The sequence below is a fragment of the Crassostrea angulata genome, chromosome 5 (genome assembly GCF_025612915.1).
Source record: "Crassostrea angulata isolate pt1a10 chromosome 5, ASM2561291v2, whole genome shotgun sequence".
Taxonomy (NCBI): domain Eukaryota; kingdom Metazoa; phylum Mollusca; class Bivalvia; order Ostreida; family Ostreidae; genus Magallana; species Magallana angulata.
Genome location: NC_069115.1, coordinates 7,389,184 through 7,403,094, shown reverse-complemented (window position 1 = coordinate 7,403,094; position 13,911 = coordinate 7,389,184). Strand labels below are relative to the sequence as shown.

At 33.3% G+C, this 13,911-nt stretch overlaps 1 long non-coding RNA gene across 3 annotated transcripts in view; it reads left to right on the top strand.

Annotated features, from left to right (window-relative positions):
- Positions 1–13,911, top strand: part of LOC128183366 (uncharacterized) — an 83,301-nt gene that overhangs the window by 23,725 nt on the left and 45,665 nt on the right. For 2 of the 3 annotated variants that reach the window (XR_008243583.1, XR_008243585.1), the window contains exon 2: positions 8,441–8,516. This is a non-coding gene — a long non-coding RNA (uncharacterized LOC128183366). Of the gene's footprint in view, positions 1–879; positions 968–8,440; positions 8,517–13,911 lie in introns of those variants that run through there. The other variant, XR_008243584.1, reaches the window with a different exon arrangement.

Below are 13,911 nucleotides of genomic sequence, written 5' to 3'. Positions count from 1 at the left end.
AAAAGGGCTAAGTACACATTCCCGGAAGTATTTATAAATTCTGCTTAATAAAAACAACAGTTTTCAAATATAGCAATGATAGCTAGCTGATTAAAAGCCGTTATGTCAAGAGGTCTTCTGGGGATTAAAGATATTTCTAACGGCTTTTATCTCTCTTTTTGTTTTGAACTGTCAAGACCATGATTAAATTTGGTTCAGTTTTCTAGGCCGCCATTTATGTACACATACACAACTGGAACAAAACCCAGCAAAACCAACGCCCCAACAGAACTAACCATATGATAACGGTGACAAAAATGTAAAAAACAATGTTTATGGTTTAATTTGTAGACGCTATTGACATCACACTAAAAGTAAAGCAAATCAGTAAAATATATCAAGTACTGTACCTTCTTTCAATATTCCACACAAATAACATTTTTCTATTTTTTTTTAGTATAGATTCAAGGGTGTAATTTTAGTAAAGGGGTTATCAAGGGGTTGCTATAAACCAATGCGATATATCTCTGAATCTATTGGTTGAATTTTTTATCTTAGTTATGTATTAACAAGCTTGAAGATCTATGAATGGAGAATACAATTACTAAACTATAACTACGCATATTTTGTATACATTAGATCTGTTGTTTCTTATATCCGATGTCAATGTGATTTCTTTCGACTATAGAGATACGCCATACATTAAATCGGCTGAAATAGTATAAAATAATATAGGAAACAAAAAAAATATTTTCATTTGTTATCGTTTGTTTAATATTTGATACATATTTGTAAGTATGGAATCGGTGGAAAATGCATCGTTATTTCACATCCAACTTTTATATCGATATAAATTAACTGCACCGGGTGCTCTCCCGTAAGGAGGGCCTCACTCTGCGCTGCTTGCGCACTGCCTGTCATTGTTGTTGCCATTCAGTTGGGATCTTTATTTCAAAGTGTTATGGGGGATATCGAATAGCCATGAGCGGTAAGTCTAATTATACATTGAAAATTTTTCTTTAGAATATATTTTAGAAAGGAATATGTTTACGTCAGATTTTCAGTTTTCATACTTGAGATTTTTTTTGGAAGATTTAAAAAATGTATATGTATGATAGTTGATGAGTTCAACAGCACAGAAATAAGTTCATTGTATGCTTCTTTTCAAATTGTTTCTTGTAAGAAATCGGCTGACTTATCACATTTTTTTTCATAACCACATCATTATAGAAACTGTGACCACATGGATTTCTTTGGTACTAGAGAATTCTGACTGAATGTTCTTGGTGGTCAGAAGATAAAACCACCTGCACTGTTCATATGATAATGACCGAAACTGGTGTTGCCTATTGTAACATGTATAACATTGGGTAATGGTTTATTGGGGAATTTACTGGCAAAGAGGTCTATGAATCTAAGTTTATTTATGTTCGGAAGCCCCAGACCTTGTTGCTACTCTAGAATTTATCGACCATTTGTGACCGCGTAGATTTTGTACGATGCAGCTCCTGTGAAATCCGTTGTGTGTGCAGTACGAACGGGGTGAGGGAATGTTGGCGTTAAGAGGATACATGACAATGTATAAAGTTGAGGCACGCTCTGGGGTGTAATGTAAAAACAAAGGGTAGGTGTGCGGTATTCTCGAAGGTCCACCAAAGTAGTCGGTTGTGTCACTGCACGATCTACTTCAGTCTATGTTTGTACATTAGACTACTCGATATCGAAAATATATAGGTACAACACAATACAATATTCTCTAAAACTAGGGTTAGCATTGATTGAAATGTGTGTCGTCAGGATTTTAGTATGTTTTGTAAGGCGACAGAAACATTTGATACTTCCTACCAGTACACTTTTTTAGCTGTCATTCTACATGTTCCTTACAATTCTTAAGCATTATGTCACGTGTTCGGGGTGAATTAAAATGGCAAATGCGGTTGGTACTGTAACTGTACAGTAAGTGTTTTCAAGTAATCTCCTGGTCGAGAAATGAAAAGGTTTTTGTCAGTTGGGCAGTGTCCGGGGGGGGGGGGGGCAGCCATTTTTTTCAGCAATTGTTTTGTTATTTTTATTTATATACAGGAAGCTGAAATCGAAGTTTTAGGTTTACGCATCACCATCACTGTCGCCCTGGATTAGGATTTTCTCAATTTAAGAATTGAGCTTACAATTTTAAGTGACCTTAGTCGAGTGACATTTTGCGATGATTTTGTCCGTCGTCGTGCGTTACCATTTGAAAATTTTCAGCTTCTTTCCGAAACTACTAGGGTAATCTTGACAAAACTTGGTGTCTAGAATCAATAGCGAACGGAGAACATTAATTGTGAAATTCCTAACCCCCACATTTCTAGTGGTCATGAATTTTGACTAAAAACTGTAAAAGTTTTGAAAGTTTTAATATCTTCTTTTCCACTACTGGACAATCAGATGAGAAACTAATCACAGAATTATGATGAGCAGGTATGCCTCTACCACAATTGTGAAATTTATAGTCCCTGGGTTAGGGGTTTAGGCCAAGAGCGAGGCCAATATGACTATATAAAGAAAACGTATTAAATCTAAGATAATCTTCTCTAATCTCATATATGTATTTGAGAAAAACCAAATGAATGTTTATGTTGCTCATCATGTCCTGCATGATTTTGATGCCGGATCTTTTTAGTTGTTAGCAATTTATGAGTATTTATGTTTTTATTCGAGGGGTGTATGTCAGTTAACAGGTATTTGCCCAGGCAATTAATGGAAAATGTTTCCCTGTTAGTCAACCGAACGTCCATCCTACACATATTGTGTTCGTCGGGCTTATGGACACTAAGAGGAAATACTCATAGTTTTAGATAGACTTGTTCAATTCTCCATGTTTAATTATTTGTGTGATATTTTAGATTTGTTTGAACAGTGTCAACCAGTGAGACTTGTTAACCCTAAAATAAATCAACAAGAATAAGGTCTATAAGGTCTGTAAAAGGGTCATACTACAGCAATGCAGTGTGTTGCAGCAGAATTACTGTAAAGTAATATACTAGTATACATATATAAGCATTTATCCATACTTCAACAGAGAAAAAGTATTGTTATACTTTCATGTTAAATACTGAAATCTGATTGGTTTAGACGCAGTTCATAATCTGTTCTATTACCCTCAGCGTTAGCAACGCACTTAGCAACGGGTAACATTACGAATTGTAAATGCGCAAAAATCATGCGCGCACGGTTCGCCTTAGAATTCACGTTATTTCTATCTAAAAGCAGTGATGTTTTCTTTAAAATTAAGACATTCATTATAACAAAAAAAATAGTGCCTGTTTGGGAGGATAACAGTTGAAATTGACACCCCTCGAAAACCATTGTCAACCTCCGCTTCGTGTCGGTTGACAATGGTTTTCTCGGGGTGTCAATTTCAACTGTTACCCTCCCTAACAGGCACTATTTACATAATAGCAGCTTATTAGTGAAATCTATTATGGATTTTGATTAGCTCTTTAATTGGGAGTGGTAAATCTTAAACGCTTGAACTGACAACAGATAACCATTGTTATGATAACCCCCCCCCCCCCCCCCCCCCTCTGACGCCTTTCAAATGCTTGAATCAATTTCAAACATAATAAAAAAGGAATTAGTGCACATTACAGGACTTTGCCGATGTTACAATGATCTTTGCAAGTCTAGAATACTTCTTAGGTACTCAAAGAAAAGATCGCGTAAAAAAGAGAGAGTAGAAACAGCAAAAGTGAACATTTAACAACTACGCATAACCTACTTCATTTAGGAAAAGTTTATTAAACCTCGATTTAGGGAAACACATGATAGCATACATGAACTTGATTAGGGGACCTATCAGCCAAGTGCAGCCTGTTTACGTGACTTAACACTCCTCAAAGAAAGTCACTGTTACGGAGTGACAAAGGCTGTGGTTCCCTGTTCTAGAGTATCTCTGTTTGATAAACAGAGCTCTCTTTAATACATTTAAATAAAAAGGTGTAAAATAAAGAGAGTGTCAATGTTTGATAGCGTTTATATGTGGTGGAGAGCAGAAATTAAAATTTCTGGATATAAAATTCGGATAATCTGCATTAGATATAAAACAACACAGAGACTTGAGCAAATCTAGCTTTAAAGCTGTTGCCAGGCATTCCTATTTTATACCTTATTCAGTAAGTACAATTTCTACATTGAACAAAATCTCATTCATTTCTATTGAATTGATTTACAACCTCGGCCTATGCTTAGAATCTCGTCCACTCGTTGGAAATGCGCAGCGAACTGCAACATATTCTATATATGGATAAAAAAGGCGGGGGTATTTGTCTCGTGCAGTATAGTACCAATGAAATGGTGTAATCTGGTCAACCGGCGGTATGATTATATTGAGTGACATTAGCTTCTGCTCTTTATTGCAGCATTTGGTGTTAGGATGAAGACTCATAGCATTCAATCTAAAGTTTTCGAGATGTATCAAAACAAAACTTTAGACAGGAAAACCTATCGGTGCTTAAGCACAATTAAAAATGTCAATTTGAAATGTGGGAGTCTGCATTTGTTCCCTAAAATACATAAAATAAACAAACAAGTGCTTGATGCACTTTTAAAAGGCAAATTTTGCCTCCGAAAAAATCCACCTAGTCCGCCAATTATCGCTCAATGCGGCACACCAACGGAAAATATAGGTCATTACTGTGATCATTTCCTTGTGCCAATTGTTCAGAAACAGAATTCTTACATCAAAGACACGTCTGATTTTATACTTAAAATTTTATCTCTGATTGTACCTGAAAATGTCATCTTGGTTACTTATGGCATGTAAACCAACATGGAGTTTGATGAATTGCTTCATTCTGTCGAGAAAGCATATTTAGCAGACAATTTTATTCTAGAATTACCTCGACCTTGCAGTTCTGATCTAATCTTTTTTTCTCAGATGAATAATTGAAAATAATGTTTTCCAGAATCAAATACATCACTGATGATGTAATATCTTAGTTTCAACATGCCGACAAACTTACCTATCACGGCAGATATAAAGATGACGGCTTTATTCTATTTAATGGAAGCCCGGATGAAATTAAAGAAATTTTTGACATAGGAAACTCTTGTCATAAATATCTGAGATTTACTCATGAATTTTTTACACCAGTGTCAATTTCTTAGACACGACCATATACAAAGGAACAAGATTCTCAGTTAGCCAGCAATTTGACATTTGCTCATATATCAAACCTACAAACAGCTTTCAATCCCTGCACAAACAGAGTGCTCATAGCTCATCAGTTTTAAGGGCCTAAGTAAAGGAAAATGTACCAGACATCTGAGAAATACTAGTGATCAAGCTGTATTACTAAATTTTTTTAAAAGATTTCAAGCCTCATTTTGAACAAAGAGGTTATAAACAATAAAACATATACGTGATCTAACCATTGCATTGCTATTAATACCGCCGAAACAATCTCAACTAGCTATGACATATAAGCAATTGACCAAATGCTTCATTAAGAGTGTCGGGTTCTAATAGGTTTAAGACATGTCAGGATGTTAGGATGCCGTCGTGTTTTGCACCCACATGTTATGCTAAAAATCGAATCTCTGATTGTACCTGGAAATGACATCTTGGTTACTTATGTGACCAGCATGTACACCAACATGGAATTCGATGAATTACTTCATTCTGTCGAGAAAGCATATTTAGCAGACAATTCTAGTCTAGAATTACCTCGACCTTTCAGTTCTGATGTAATCTTTTTTCTCATATGCATACTTGAAAATAATTTTTTCGAGTTTAATTTACAACCAGCCTCATAAAGCGAAGTGGTGCAGTTTGTTTAAGAGAAAGTTAGAGGCGAGTAACGTACCGATATTAGCAATCAATTGAATGAAGAATTGAATGGTACTTATTTTTTTTTCACAGAATGTGTGCGGAAATATGGTTAATCAGTCCAAAACCAGCGCATTTATGCGCCGTAATTTGAAGGGTTTTTTTTTACTATGGGAGGCAATGTAGTTCCCAGGTCGTCCAGCCAATTTTTTTAGACCGGGAGCTACAGACCTGCAGCGAGTTGGTCACTTCTCATCGTTTCACCGGCACAACAAGTTTAATATTTTAGGTCAAAAACTAGTGTACCTTACATAATTATGCTGTACAGTTGATAAAGAAATGATAAATACAATTAAAAAAAATGCATACAATGATTTTACGATAACTCTAATGTCTTATGTTTGGTAATTATTTGAATCTTAAGTTAAAAATATAAACAAAACTTTCATGTCAATTGTAAATGAGATTAACTTTTTTGCGAATGAATGTTCTCATTTATCTATAGTTTTCAAAGTAATATCTGTACCTAATTGGAAGAAATTAAACCTACTTGTATTTGTTTATAAAAATTGATAACTTTAATATGTACAATATGTACATGTACCGTGTTAAATGACAGCATTTAAACTTGGGAAATCTGAACTAATCTATAGCACTTGTTCATTACTGCATGTACTTTGCAAATTGATGTAATTTAAAAATATTTTTTTTGTATCCAAATAATGTTAACAAATGCTTGTCCGTGAGTTTCTGAGAAATGTCGAAATTAAAATTTGAACTTGAACTAAACTAAAATTAACAAAAAAAACCCAACATTTTATTGAAATCATTCATATTTATCTAATTATGTACTGTCTTGTTTATCAGGCCCTTTAGTTGTTAGAGAGTACTTGTTGAATGCTAATACCATATACAATAGTTTATTTAACTTCTTTCGCCGTTAATCGATTTTCTGAAAGTAAATTTAAGACGTGTAAGTTGCATTGTGAACATTTAAAAGATTGTATAAATTCCTTAAATAATAAATGATATTATGATTTGATAACCCCTTTTATCCATCCAATTTGTCAACTTTTCAACCTTGGTATTAATTTAATTTAAACATATTTCATTGAGTAATCAAATGGATTAGGCAACAGGCAAAGCCTATATAAACCCTCTCCAAAATACTAAGTCAAGAAGTGGTGTTATAAAATAATCATAGAATATAGTATATAGTATAATTTACCAGTTTACAGAGTGATATATCATTGATATTCTTTGTATACAAGACAAAGGATAATTGAATAATAAATAATAAGCTTGACTTTTGTCATATGATAATAAATTGTAAGTTAATTTGTTGTTTAGCATATACATGAACACATTCATTCCTACATTTATAAACCCATCACCTTATTCATTCATATATATTTATTATCAAGTAAACGATAACAGGCGAAAGAGGTTAACTGCAAATTATACAGATTGAAGTAGTGTTTTACCCAAGCCCAAATTATACGTATATGTACTTTTGTGCAATATTTTGAAGCTAAATGTTTATTTTTCAGCTACATTACATGCAAGCTAGAAAAAATAGCATAACCTTTTTTCATACATACTAGTAATTAGGCACCTTTATTCAAGTTATGTCAACCACAAGACAAGTATGAACAGTCAAATTATTTTTTATAATTAGATCACTGCTTCATTAAACAAAACTAAATTAAATTTCAAGAGAAACTGTCATAATCAGCAAAATGTGTAGTATATTTGTACTTAAATCTATATTCATTATTTGAAAAAAAATAAAAAAAAGAAAAGGCAATCAATGCTTTAGTAAAACCATAGCAGTCCGTGGTGTTGTGGAAGCCTTTTAATGTTTTGTCCACTGTCATACACCAGCGTTAAGATGTTGACCGCCAACTCAAAAATGTCAGTTGTGTTATAACTGCAAACGAATTTTTGAATGTACATTGCTTCCTCGTTAGCGCTGCGTGAGACGTGAATAATGCTTGTTATTACTTAGATAACAGCAGCATGTCACAAAAGAGTTGCTCACTTTGATTATAACAAATATAACAGTTTCTTCGTATCACATCAAAAATAACTTGTCTTGTGGTTATTTTGTATCATTACGTTACACCCTTTTGAGATAATTATCAGCATTCATTGGTCGACGTCTATGTAAAAAAGACATGCTTAACGTAAAAAAAAAACGTAGGATACATGTACCTTGAATTTAGATCTACTGTCTTATGCAAGCATATGATTTGAACACAATGTGATCTATTTTGTTACATGGTATGTCATTAAATATACATGTTAAAACTTGGTTCAGAAAGAAAACAAACTCTTTAACTTATTCTTATTTGTAAATATTATAGGAAAACACTGCATGTATATCTGTCACATTGAGTGTAACTATGCCTGGTTGGCTAATTTCGTCGGCTGATTGAGAAATTTAATGTCTAATGTAGCCAATGAAATTACTTGCCACTTATATTGCTTATTCATGTTTTGGAATGAAAACGCACACTGACATGTTTCTTTGGAACATTGCATGGGTTCAACTATGAAACCAACAGCTGTCTGTACAAAAAATCTATACAAAATATGTACTGTTCCTGTATAGGCGCACAACACAACTAATTAATTCATCTTTTTTTTTAGTTTGGAAAATTAACCTGTGGAATTAAGTGTATATCAAGCAGGAATTTTGAAAGACCTTTCTTTCTTTGGGAGGAAGGTAAGGTTTATTTTTCTTACAATTTTCTTACAATTTATCATATCAGAACAAAAGGTACATGTATGTATTGAAAGTACATATTGAGACATTGAAATGCAAAACTGAGGTCTGTGGTTTCGATTATAAATGCCCTGAAACTCGGGAGCACATAGTTGCACAAAGAATTTAGGGTTGTACTATCTTTACAGTCATCATTTTGGTTTTATGTCCATGTCTTAAAAAATCTTAAATCATTAAATGTAGGCAGTGATTGGAGAAATCATACAATCATTGTCCTTATAAACTGATCGAGATGACGATTAAGCAGTAAAAGTATTTACCCATCCCAAAACCAGAAGTTAACAACTTAAATCTGTATAACAAGTTGCCCCGTCACAGGCTATAATTTTATAATTTATTTTTTATCTGTTACATAATGATTTTCCAATTTGTTCAGATCAATAACTAATGATAAAATTTTAATACTAAACGACAATCACTCTTTATATAATTTTTTGGTGAAATATATTGAACTTTACATGTAGTTTCTAAGACGAAGTATGGAGTCACCTTTTTTGACGATAGAGCTTGGACAAAAACTATCTCCTCAAACACAAACTGAAACTTTACATCATTAACGAATGTTATTGACCTTTAGAGGGTTCCATGGTCGTAGCCATTTTTTTCACACTATTGATCTCCTTTGGAAGTAAAACAAAAATAAAGAAAAGTACCACCATCTAAAAGGTAAATTATATAGATTTATGAATAGTTTATAGTTTAACTATTAATATCTGAACATTTTAGGAAGATCCGATTGGTAATTTGTTGACCTTTCAGCCTTTTGAAACTGAAATAAGCATAAATGAACTATTACTCTACGATGCAATAAAACATTCAGAGAGGGTTTTTTACCATTTCCTTTCAAGCTCATTGTTAATATCTTGGTACTGAATGTATGTCAAGCACACACAGGAAGGTATATTGCGGCCAGCTCTTTGTCATAACTGAGAATTGCAAAAGATTTACCATATTGCTGTAAGATGCACTAAGGCATTCTGTGAGTTTTTAAAAAATATTATTCATTGGCCTACTTTGATTTTTTAGTTTCCAAAAAATCAACGAATACAGACAGTTGCTGCAGGAAGTCGTACAGTATAACTGTCCAGATTCCTGACTAGCAGTATGCAATATATGTAATATAACATTATGAATATATCTTCATAGTTCATCTTCGGGCCTTTATTTTAAAATATTTTAACCGATATACACGATATATAAGATAAACTAATTATATTTTATTAAACTTTGTTTTATTGATTATGATTATAACTTAGTCATTGATATTTGATAAATCAGAAAAATTATTATCATTTGTTTATGAAATTACTAGCTAAGGGTAATTTGTACACTACGTAAAGTATTCCGAGGTTTTAAGAAAGGTCATAAATAAAAATATTTCGATGTTTATTTACTAACCATTTGGTAAGAATTATGTGATCCCATGCAAGATATGCCGCGCGAAAACAAAAATTAAACAACCCTAGAAAATATCATTAAGAATATGAGTGTGATCTTAAAGACTTCATCAAAGAACGCATGTAATCATAGAGATATGTAATCATGAATAAACTTAAATGGATCATTCAGCCTGTAAATAGCAGTGGGTTTTAGTAATTGTTGTGTTTGTTTGCTTGTTATTTTTTTTCTGAATGTGTTAAATAATATAGAAAATGTTTACATAACATGTAAGAAAATATATTTTTGTTCAATGAAAAAGTATATAAAATTTTACATATAAAAGTAAATTTGCATAACCGTTACAATAATTTGATCATATTTTTTTATGTGTTTCCTCGGTCAAACATATGTTTATATTGGTAAAATGCAATAACAGGTAGAATAGTGTATTAAAAATCAAAATCAATCACGAAAACAATTCATCAAAATTACATTAAATTAAAGCAATGTGGAATACTTCATACATGTTATCTTCTTGATGATGCTTCAAAGAATGAAGCTGCAAAATATTTACTGAGAATGAATTAATTTGGGCATTTAAAAAAATTGAATTAAACGATAAACAAGTTGACCTACTTAAAAAGACACATACCCGGAAGTTACTTTTTTAATAACTATAGACGATCTTTCAAATATAACAATTATTGTCCATAAAAACATAAGGTTGTAAATCTTGGAAACCTATAACAATTAACAGAACGATAAAGCAGTGATTCTCAATATCCAGAGAATATCTCCGAGAAAAATAAATAATGTCTTAAGCTGCCAGAAAAAAAACCAAGTTAGTTTGTTATAGCCGCCATTCGACAGCAATTCACCCGACGCGTTACATAAACCAACTAACAAAGAGAATTTTCAACCTTTTAAAAAAATAACCCAGTTAATGTTAGATATAGTCTTATTAGTTTTCATACATAAACAACACATAATAAGTTAGAGCAGATTTTAAAAGCTTCACATCCTACCTTTTTGAAGTACAGTGTGACGTTGTCGGTCAATAATACAGACGGGGTGTGCCAGCGAATAAAATTACAGACACTTAAAACATCTGTTCAAGTTTGTGCGTTCTAAGTTGAGTTGGTAGAAAAAGAGTCACCTCCTTAAAAGCCAATCGTCTTACAAAAAATCCCACAAAAGGTGTCTGTATATTTTGTGAACATAGATTTTATCTACGTTTTAAAGGATTTTAACATACGTAAATATATTTAGGAGATTATAATAAAGCTTGTTGTGGACTGAAGGAACGGAACGAGGTATTTTGTAGTAATTTGATAGGCAATAAATAGTCTTTTTAAAAAAAAATCAACTACTGACCCATGCAATGTGAAACAGATCCTTGAGATATTAAATCTTAATATGGACAGAAAACAAACGTTTTTTTGAAAATGTATTATACAAATGAAAACAATGTTTGAATTCCAAATCTCTCTCTCTCTCTCTCTCTCTCTCTCTCTCTCTCTCTCTCTCTCTCTCTCTCTCTCTCTCTCTATATATATATCTCTCTGGTCATCAATTGCCAGCTTTACTGGTGATATATCTATTTGTTTTGGAAAAAAAAACATTTCAAGATTAAGCGTAATTCATATCATTAAAAATAAAACTTCAATTCGAATACCTTACTCATACTAGAATTCGAACTTTCTAACCCTCTTCCAACCATCACACTGTAATGTGACTTTTTATCCTCTCAAAATTTTCTGACTCATTTTTAGTTACTAAACATAAGATTTACATGTAGTAAAAATATAGTTATATACTTGAAATAGAGAAGAATCTACAGTCAATCATTTTATGTTTATTTTTTATCTAGGTAATATGTGCATATTATGTACAATCATAACAACTACTTGTACATGACTATTGGGCACCCGACCAATTGGGTTTGGTAATTTTAGAATTATGGTTCATCACGAGTTATACAAGGTGTATAAATAATTAACTTATATTCGGGTTATGGTACATATTAAATTACAATGTTGCATCAAAGTGAATAACCTCAAATGAATAAATTATCTATAAAAATTGTCTCCGAATTCGGAATGCTTTTACAACAAATTTTGATAATTGTCTGAATTTATGGCTCATTAAATATGTAAACACATATTATCTATCACAATTCAATAGTGCTGGTGATAGCTGCTGTTCGCCACCAGAGTGGTCGGGCAGCCTTGATTTTTCATTGATAAGGGTATAAAGCTTTAGCCTGTCTACAATTGATTGTATCTTCATCACAGCAAATGATTTGATGTTTTTAAACGAGTCTTGAGGAATGGAAATATGTAGTCGACCACCGCTTTCCCCTTCCTCGACATCGACGTAAAATTGTCATCGTTCTTGAATCTGCCGTTCAATTACGCAACACTTTGTTTTATTTAGAAATTCCATAAATTCATGACCGTGTTGGTTGATACATTTATCTAGCGGTTCTCTAAGACACATGTCGTCCTCATCGCACAAAGTTTCAGTGAGCGATCCTATTCTAAGAAATAAAGTCTCCTAAAACGATAATGTTATCAGTATCGCTTTTGACATAGATTTGGGACAGGAGTGGCTGAAAAACGTCTGAACATCGCGACCCCTGTTGAAATTTTCTGGTGGCAGATAGCATGAATTCAAATTCGCTGTGTCGATGTCGTAATTTAAGACCTAAAATTCCATCAAATGATTTGTTTATCACTGAGATGTCCAACACTCTTAATATCCAGTCTTTTACCAAAATACCGACACCCCCCCCCCCCCATGCTTCCTGGGCATTCATATGCATATGTTGCTTGTTGAATCCGTACCTAACATACTCTTGGACTGCAATATATCGTCATTGACTTTAAGGTGTGTTTCGCATAAACAGAAAATATTACAATTAAGTTCTTGTATGATATGCATTCGTAGGTCACAACTTTCAGTTGTCCAGCCCCCCCCCCCCCCCACACACACACATTTAAATGACCAAGCTTAATGAGTTCAACGAATTGGGTTGATTGCTATAAGTGTGTTGTTGCTCGAGACCGATGGACCAGTTTAGGTCCGATTATGCCTTTGGAATCAATGCGGAGTGGATCAGCTAGCGGTAGGATTTTCAATACGGATCGCGTATTTCTTTCAATGAGACGTTCCACACATGACTTGCTATTTTTTCATATTTCAGTTTTATTTTGTCCTTTAGGACTAGAATATTTTCCTCTTTATTTATAAAGCAAATTTTTTAAAGGCCGGGGCAGTTGTTGAATCTGCTTGGGAGTCGCGTTACCACTATCACTTGCACGTTTGATGAAACGTCTGTCCCTAGCGAGTTAATGACATCATTAGCCTTTTGCATGAGGTCAGCGTTTTCTGAAATCGGGATTCCACTAGCCGTAACTGTTAGGTCGGTGCAGTAAAGGGGATTCTTGATACTCGTGTGCATAACGGTACCGTCATCGCTGTTTGATTACGCTGAACATTACACACCGGTTAGACGTGTCTGTATTGTCTGAATAGTTGTCATGACTTCATCGACAAGCCGTGTTTCTACACCCAAATCCAGAGAAATTTCATCGCGTATTAGGTCTGTTTTTCCGCAACATTTTTCAATAAATCTTTTTTCAGTTTGTCCAGTTTTGATTCAAAAATACGTTTTATACCATCTTGGTTAATTTTTATGTCTTTTATTGCATTGATGACAGTATCAAGCTTGTTAGAAATTGTTGGATCATTGTTAAAAGTACTTCTTAGTGAATCTTCTAAGGCCATATTTGTTTTTTGCACCCCAATGAGTCTTCAAAAACACTATTATTCAGCTGGTCATTTGTTTCGTATAGAATAGTGTTTACCTACGTTGATTTAAAATTTCACTCACGCTTATATTGTGACTAATTAAGTCGTTTGGACCGCTTCCTAACTTGCTTTGTTTTGTTGC